Source organism: Phodopus roborovskii, unplaced genomic scaffold (genome assembly GCF_943737965.1).
Source record: "Phodopus roborovskii unplaced genomic scaffold, PHOROB, whole genome shotgun sequence".
NCBI lineage: Eukaryota > Metazoa > Chordata > Mammalia > Rodentia > Cricetidae > Phodopus > Phodopus roborovskii.
Window position 1 is genome coordinate 24,110,195 of NW_026126514.1, and position 7,867 is coordinate 24,118,061.

Consider the following 7,867-nt stretch of genomic DNA (forward strand, 5'->3'; position numbering starts at 1 on the left):
TTATCCCTCTCTCAATAAATAAATAAATAAAAATAAAAGACAAAAAGTTGTTGTGTGCTTGTCTTTTATTTTTAGGTCCTTGAGTTTGAACCTAGGGCCTCACACACAAGCATGTATTCTACCTCTGAGCTAACCCCCAGCCTCTGTAACTTCACTGCTAATAGTGGTGTTCAGCAGCTGGCTCCCAAAAAAACATCTCTAGACTTCGTAGCCAGCTCTCAAGGGCAGAGATACCCATGAGCTCCAGCATTCCACTGCTCCTGTGTTTGGCTTAGCAGCCTGCTAGAACTAAGTGAGGAGGCTAAGCAGATGGGAACGCAGCGACTAGGCTGCAAATGGTAAAAGGGCTCCGGTCACAAGAACAGAGCTGCCTGTCCAGGAAGAGATGTGAGAACTGTGTTTGGGGAGTTACAGCGTGGGGTTTTGTTGTTGTTTAGGTGGGTTTTTGTTGTTGCCTGTTAAGGTATACTAGTCAGTGTTTTCTAGAGGAACTGAACTGATAGACTAAATATACTTTTAAAGTGGATTTATTGTATCACACATTTCGAATCCTAGCCCTTGGGAGGCACAAACAGATGGATCTCTGTGAATCTGAAGCCAGCCTGGTCTACATATAGTTCCCGGTATATCAAGGCTACACAATCAATGAGATCCTGTGTCATAAAAGCGGAGAGGGGCTATTAGATTGTCTGGGTAGTTTACCAAAGTCTGATTAACACCAGAGAGGCTAAGAACCTGCTAGTTGCTTAGTCCATGAGGCTGGATGTCTCAGCGGGGCTAATCTGGTGCTGTAAACTGTTTTTTTTTTTTTTTTTTTTTTTTTTTTTTCACAGAGCTGCTGGTCTTCAGTCTACACTGGAACCCTGCAGAAGCTGGTTCCCGCACCAGTGAAGGAATGTTGCTGTGGCATCACCAGAAAGATGAGCTTTGCCTGTAAGCCTGAAGGCAAGCAAGCAGAGAGGAGAGTTGTCCTTCTTTCTTGTCCTGGCTGCCACCAGAAGGTGCTGTCCGTGTTTAGGGTGTGTCTTTCACCTCCACTAATCTGATCAAAAGAACCCTCACAGGAGTGCCCAGTGACCTGCCTTTTAGTTAATTCCAGATCCAGTCAAACTGACAGCCAAGATTAGCCATCATCCAGGGTCTTGAGCAGCCCAAGCTGGCCTCAACCTTTGTAGACAACTGGAGCTGGCTTTGAATTCTTGATCCTTCTGCCCCCACCCTCCCAGTGCTGGGCACACACCACCACACCTGGCTCAGATGCAAGTATTGTCAGGCTGAAATTCTATTCAGTACAGATGCACAAGGATTGGCATGGTCTGTGAATGTCTCGATGCTATAATTGGAAGGTATGTCCCAAGCCCACGTGTTAGGAGCCTGCCCTCCAGTGCGATGGGGTTGGGAGGCCGAACTAATGGCAGATGTTTAGGTGATGATGCATGTATCCTTATGGAGTTATGTCATTTTCACTGGAGCAAGTTAGCACATGTTGTCATACGCGTGGGCTTGTCTCCCTCTGGTCTCTCACCCTGTCACTGAGGTAGGAAAAGCCTCTCCAGAGGTTGAACAGGTGCTGAAGCCATGCCCCAGCTGTCTCAGCCTCCAGAACTGTGAGCCAAATAAACTTATTCATAAACAACCCAGTTTTTAACGTTCAGTCACAGTAACAGAAAATGGGGGACATCACTTACCTTCTTCTGAAACCTCCATTGCCTCTGGCTGGACAGAGGACTTCGACTTGTCTGAAAAAGGTAAGAAGACAAACTCATTTTCTCTCCATTTAGAACAGTCTCTTCCAAATTATCCCAGCCTGGAAGATCCCAGCTTTTTAAATACAAAATCCCAGTTTTAGATTTCTCCCTGCCCATATAACTTCCTTAGCAAAGACGGCGTACTGGTGTGTTAAGGTTGCTATAACAAAGCACCACAAACTGAGCAGCTTAAACAACACGAGTATATTGTTTCAGGGTTCTGAAGGCTAGAAATCTGAGTTCAGGTTATCAGTGGGCTGCTTTCTTCCTTGGCCTGGGAGGTTGGGCTCTGTTCCAGCCTGCATTCCTTGCTTGTAGAAGGTTGTCTCCCTGTGCTGTCTTCTCAGATCATTCTGTCTGCATTGACTCCTCCCATGAGGAACAGTGTCGGAACTGACCTTGAACTGGTTCTGTGGCTGAGAGTGCTCTTGAACTCCTGATCTTCCTTCCTCCCCATTCCAATTGCAGAGTGCTACCACAGCTAGTTTATGTGGTGATTGAGAATGGAGCTCAGGGCTTCAAACATGCTAGGCAGGCCATCTACCAAGTGAGACACAGCCCCAACCCTTTTAGAAGGACACAGATCACACCGGAGCAAGGTTCATACTAGTATGATCTTATCTTTATCAATGATATCAGTAACACCCCCCATTTCCAAATGAGATCAATGCCTGTGGTCCCTGGAGGTTAGAGAATTAGCATATGAAAGCGGAGTAAGGGGCACAATTTAAGCCACAACACGGGGAGGGGGATGGGGGGGAAGGAGGGGAGAGCTCTGTGAATCCGGGAGGTGGAGAACCTGTAGGCTGTGTGCACTGAGTCTCTAAATGCCCTGACCCTGCTAAGCACTCGCTCAAGTGAGGGCAGCCTCGCATGGCTATGTGGCTCCCCCCTCCCTCCCTTCCTCCATCAGTCCATCTCTCCCCCTGCCCCCCAGATAGGGTTTCTTTGTGTAGCCCTGGCTGTCTTAGAACTCTCTCTGTAGACCAGGCTGGCTTCAAACTCACAGCGATCTGTCTGCCTCTACCTCCTGAGTGCTGCCATCATAGGCTCTCTCATCACTGGTCCTGGTGGTCATTTGGTCTGTATGAGTGCTCTTTTTCCTGAATGCTTTTGAGAACTCACAGATACAGAATGTCAACGGTAGATATGCAACGTCTTTAATTATATGTATTATATGTGGTGATGATACATGTATATATTAATATGATGTATTTTCAAAGCAATATATACTATTATAACAATGGTATGTGTCACACAAAATACTTGCCCACAGATATTGTAAAGGATGAAACGAAAATGTAGAAGTTGTACTCCTTTTGTGTTGCCTTGGATACACCCCACTTTGAAGACCACTTCCCACTACCATGTTCTAACAAAGACTTTTCTGTAGAGGAATTTGTAAGCTGAAATAGAGCAATGACCTAGTTATTCTCGGTGGCACGTCCCTTACCCTGAGGTACAGAAACCCGTTCCTGAAATGGGTGGTGACTCACAGAGTACCCTGATTTAAATGGAAAGAGAAATACACCAGTCCAGCGTATTCCAAAGTGCCACCCCCATTCTGTGGCAACCAAACACAATGGACTGGCCCTTTTTCCAGGCCTGAGAGCAGACACCCTGCCTCTCTGCAGTCAGTGAACAGCTTGTTCTCTGTTCTCATGGAAACAACTGCGTGCTAATGCTTGTGCTAATGCTTGTCATTCCCTACCCTACTTGGAACTTCAGCACAGGCTAGCCTGTCCTTCTTGTCAACAAGAGATGCAGATGGTGCCAAACTTGCAAGAGGAGCTGGGAGCTGCTCATGGGACAATGCTAGGTTCTACCATGCCAGGAACAAACAAGGAAGTGCAGTCCAAATAGGGGTTTAACTGTGGTGACCACGCAGCCCATGCTTGATTACACCCCCACCCTTAAATAGCATCACTCTGTCAGTCTGCCTGGGAGTCCTCATGTCAGAACACTAGTCCTGATTATAGGTAGATACAGAATAAGGCATCCTTGTAAGCACAGCATTGCTCACACAAGATATCTGAGAACCCAAGAAGTCCAGGGAATGGAACGTAAGATCCTGTTCTTGCGTTTCAGTAAAGACTTTAGACAAAAATTGGAGAGTAGAGTTCCATTAATTAGTCACTAGCCCAAGGTCTGTTACATGGGTTTGTTCTGGAAGGAACCACAGTGGGGCCAAGGAGAAACAGCAAGTTGTTGGTTCCTAGTGACTGTTCATGAGGGGACTTTGGGCAAGCTAAGTACATTTAGCCCTGTCGGCCTACTGATAACATGGTCCAATACAAGAAGATGTGGATCAATACCCAGCGCTGAGTAGGCTAGCAGACGACAAAGTTGAGACTTACTAAGATAACATTTCCCCCAACATTTCGGAGCATCTGCCTGCCTGATGCCTGCCCCATCCACCAGTAACTCAGAGGGGATGACTGAAGGTACCTGATTGGAAAGCTAACTGTCTAGACATATGTAATGTAGGTGTGGGAGAGGAGGAAGGGGAGGCGATAGCTCAAGGCCAGCCTGCTTTATACAGAGAGACCCTGTTTCTGCCAATGTAGTGGTGTGAATAAGATCGCCCCTAACAGGCTCACGCGTTGCGTTTGAGTGCTTAGGGAGTGGCTTAGGGGGCATGGCCTTGGAGGAAGTGTGTCACTGGGGGTGGGCTTTGGGGGTTTCAGAAGCCCAAGCAAGACAGAACCTCTCTCTCTCTCTCTCTCTCTCTCTCTCTCTCTGCTGCTTGTGAATCTGGATGTAGAACGCTCAGCTCGCCCAGCACCACGCCTGCCTGCATGCCGCCGCCATGCTTCCCACCGTTCTGATAATGGACTAAGCCTCTGAAACCGTAAGCCAGCCCCAATGAAATGTTTTCCTTTCTAAGAGCTGCCGTGGTCATGGACTGACTCTTCACAGCAAGAGGGCATCGACTAAGACAGCAAACAAAACACAAATCATTCATTAGTGTGAGATTTGCATGTAAACTGCCTGGGAGGTAGCATTAGAAAAGTGACTTCTCAGTGTATTACTGTCCCCTTGGTGACGACAGCACCTCCTAACCCACTCTCGTTTCCATGGTATTATGCACAATCTCAAGGCCTGTAATTACATTTACAGCAGGAAGCTCTCTAAAACCTGATTACCTCCAAAATCAAAAGGGTATATTGCCCACCCTAAGACTCCAGGCGGCCTGACAAAGGTAGAAACAAGTATTTCTCTGAAGCTTGTGTTTGGAAGGGACACATTTTTCACTTGTAGTGGACTTGCTGTAGCTGCCTACTGGACCTCAGGCACAGCCTCTCCTGGTCCTGAAATGTCTTTCTCACAGCCAACAGCTGCTTCCTCTACTTGCTCACTGCCAAGGCTCTCCTCTCCAGAAGTGTGGTTGGCTCTTTCATGAGAACCGTAAGCAGAGGTGGACAGGTGCAGGCTAGACGGGCCCCAGATGTGCACAGTGATGGCTTTCAGGGAAGTGGAGGAGGAAACTGTGACGAGGCAGGCCAATGGGGTTGAACTAACCCTCCTAGGGCTGTTTCTGGATGAGCAGATCTGTTGGAGCATCTCAGGGAGTCCGGGCAGCTGACAGGCAGGGAGGGAGGTGCCTGCTCCTGCCTTTAACATTTTCACCAAGGTCTACCCTGATTTGTTTTTTACAAAGATGTTTTAAAAATAAAAATAAATCAGGGCCTGGTGGTGATTGTCTCTAACTCCAGCAGGATCAGGCAGATTTTTTTTTTTTTTTTTTTTTTTTTTTTGTGAGTTCAAGGCCAACCTGGTCTATGTAGTGAGTTCTAGGAAAGATCCTGTTTCCAAAAAAGAAAAAAAAAAAAAAAAAAAAAAAAAAAAAAAAAAAAAAAAAAAAAAAAATGTGTAAATGAACAAAAATTTTAAACTTAGGGCTGGGGGTGTATCTCAGCAGTTGAGTGCTTACCTGCTATCCACAAGGTCATGGGTTCAATCCCCAGCACACACAAAAAATGCAAGCAGTTGCTATGGTCTACTCCCAATTTGTTTTTACATCTCTAGGCATCTGTGCAGAACTTGGTGGGCTGAGGTTCCTGTGGGAAACACTGCCACCTGCTGGTGGAATCTCTTTATAATGTCTGCAAATTCTGTGTCTCCCCCGCCCCCCAAACCAATCTTCCCCTATGCCACCCAATGAGAAGCTCACAGGACTCAAGCTCTAATGGGTGGCTTTCACAGTGGTTTCCAGGACAAGCTATTCAATGACCAGAATGTACACATATTCAGCTAGAAGCTAAATTCAACATTGGAGATTACGGGTTTTGGTTTTTGGTTTTTTGAGACAGTGTTTCTCAGTGTAGCCTTGGCTGTCCTGGAACTTGCTTTGTAGAATAAGCTGGCCTCTGACTCACAGAGATCCACCTGCCCCTGTCTCCTGAGTGCAGGGGGATTAAAAGTGTGTGCCACCACCATCACCCCCCCACACTCCTGAACCAAGATTACTATTTTAAATGAAAAACTTAACACTTGCTTCCTGAGATGATCTTTTTTTGTCATATTGCTTCCAGACAAATGAAAATGACAGTTGGGCATGATGGCTCATGTTTGAAATCTCAACACTCAGGAGGCAGAAGGATCACAAGGTCAAGTCCAGCCTAGGCTCTATAGCAAGACTATCTTTAAAAAAAAAAAAAAAAAAAAAAAAAAGGAGGGATGGCTCAGAGGTTAAGAGAGCCTGCTGCTCTCACAGTGGCTCTGAGCACAGTTCCCAGCACACACATGGTAGCTCACAACTGCTTATATACCAGAGGATCCAACACCCTCTCCTGACCTCTGTGGGCATCAACCTCCATGGGCACATAATATGTGAAGACATACACATAAATAAAAGTCAACAATTTTTTTGGTTTTTCGACACAGGGTTTCTCTGTATCTTTGGAGTCTGTCCTGGAACTCTCTCTGTAGACCACACTGGCCTCGAACTCACAGAGATCCTCCTACCACTGCCTCCCAAGTGCTGGGCTTAAAGGCATGCACACCATGGCCAGCAATAAATCTTTTTTTTTTTTTTTTTTTAAAGAAACAAATACAACCAACAAGACAACAATAGATTCAATGAAAAAAAAAAAAAATGCTTCCTTAGGTTTCTCCCAGATAGCTGCAGGACATGGAGCAAGCCTTTAGTAGTAACATCTGCTCCACGACGTTTTAAGGACTTAAAGGTTGTGGCATGTAAATTGCTGCTTTTATTCTTAACTTGGTTCTAAAGCATGGTAACATATTGGCCCATTATGAACCCGAATAAACCCTTGCTCTCCCTGACAGAGAGAGGCACGGACAGTGGGAAGATCGGGTCCCACTCATATCTTGCCTGTTACTCTAGAATAACCATGTTCCGCCACCGCTGCTTTCCTGAAAACAAACAAACAGAACAAAATAACTGCACACCCGGGAGCAAACACTAAGAATTCTGACCAGAATGTGTATACCTGGAGGACCCACAATGGGACAGTAGAGGAGGACAGACGCCACAGGGATTTTTTTTTTCTTGGACCTGGAGGCCAGCTTGCCTTCAATACTTCTATTCCTGGTCTAAGAATTTTGGTGTAGGCTACTGATTAAAGCTCATATATGATTCTGCAGCAGATGAGGGGAAGAAATACAGAGAAACAGAACAGGTCAAGCAGGAACTAGACTGGTCACGGGGATTGTGGGGGTGGGGAAGCGGAGAGGCCTGGGGAATTAGTTCTCTCCTTCAAAGGTGTGGGTCCCAGTGATCACTCTCAGGGGGTCAGGCATGGCAGCAGGGAGCGAGGGAGACTTCCTAGCAAGCCCAAGGAGCCACAGTCTGCCAGGAAGACATAAAACGTGAAGAGGACTAGTTTCCAGTCCAGTTACAATCTGCTGGCTGTGCTCTAGAAGATGTTTACTTTAAGCACAGGTAGCTTTTTGTGTTGTGAAGTCAACTATGTGATACTTTTCTGTTGACAAAGTAGCCAACGACAATCCTCAGAAAGTGTTCTCTGCATAATAAAGGCAATATGCTGCACTGAAAAGAAAAGAAAGTGAAGAGGAGGCTGAAGATGGGAAGGGAGACGGAAGTTCTCCAGGAAGCCCCCAGCTTCCTCTGCCCCCTCTCTGTGCTGGACTTG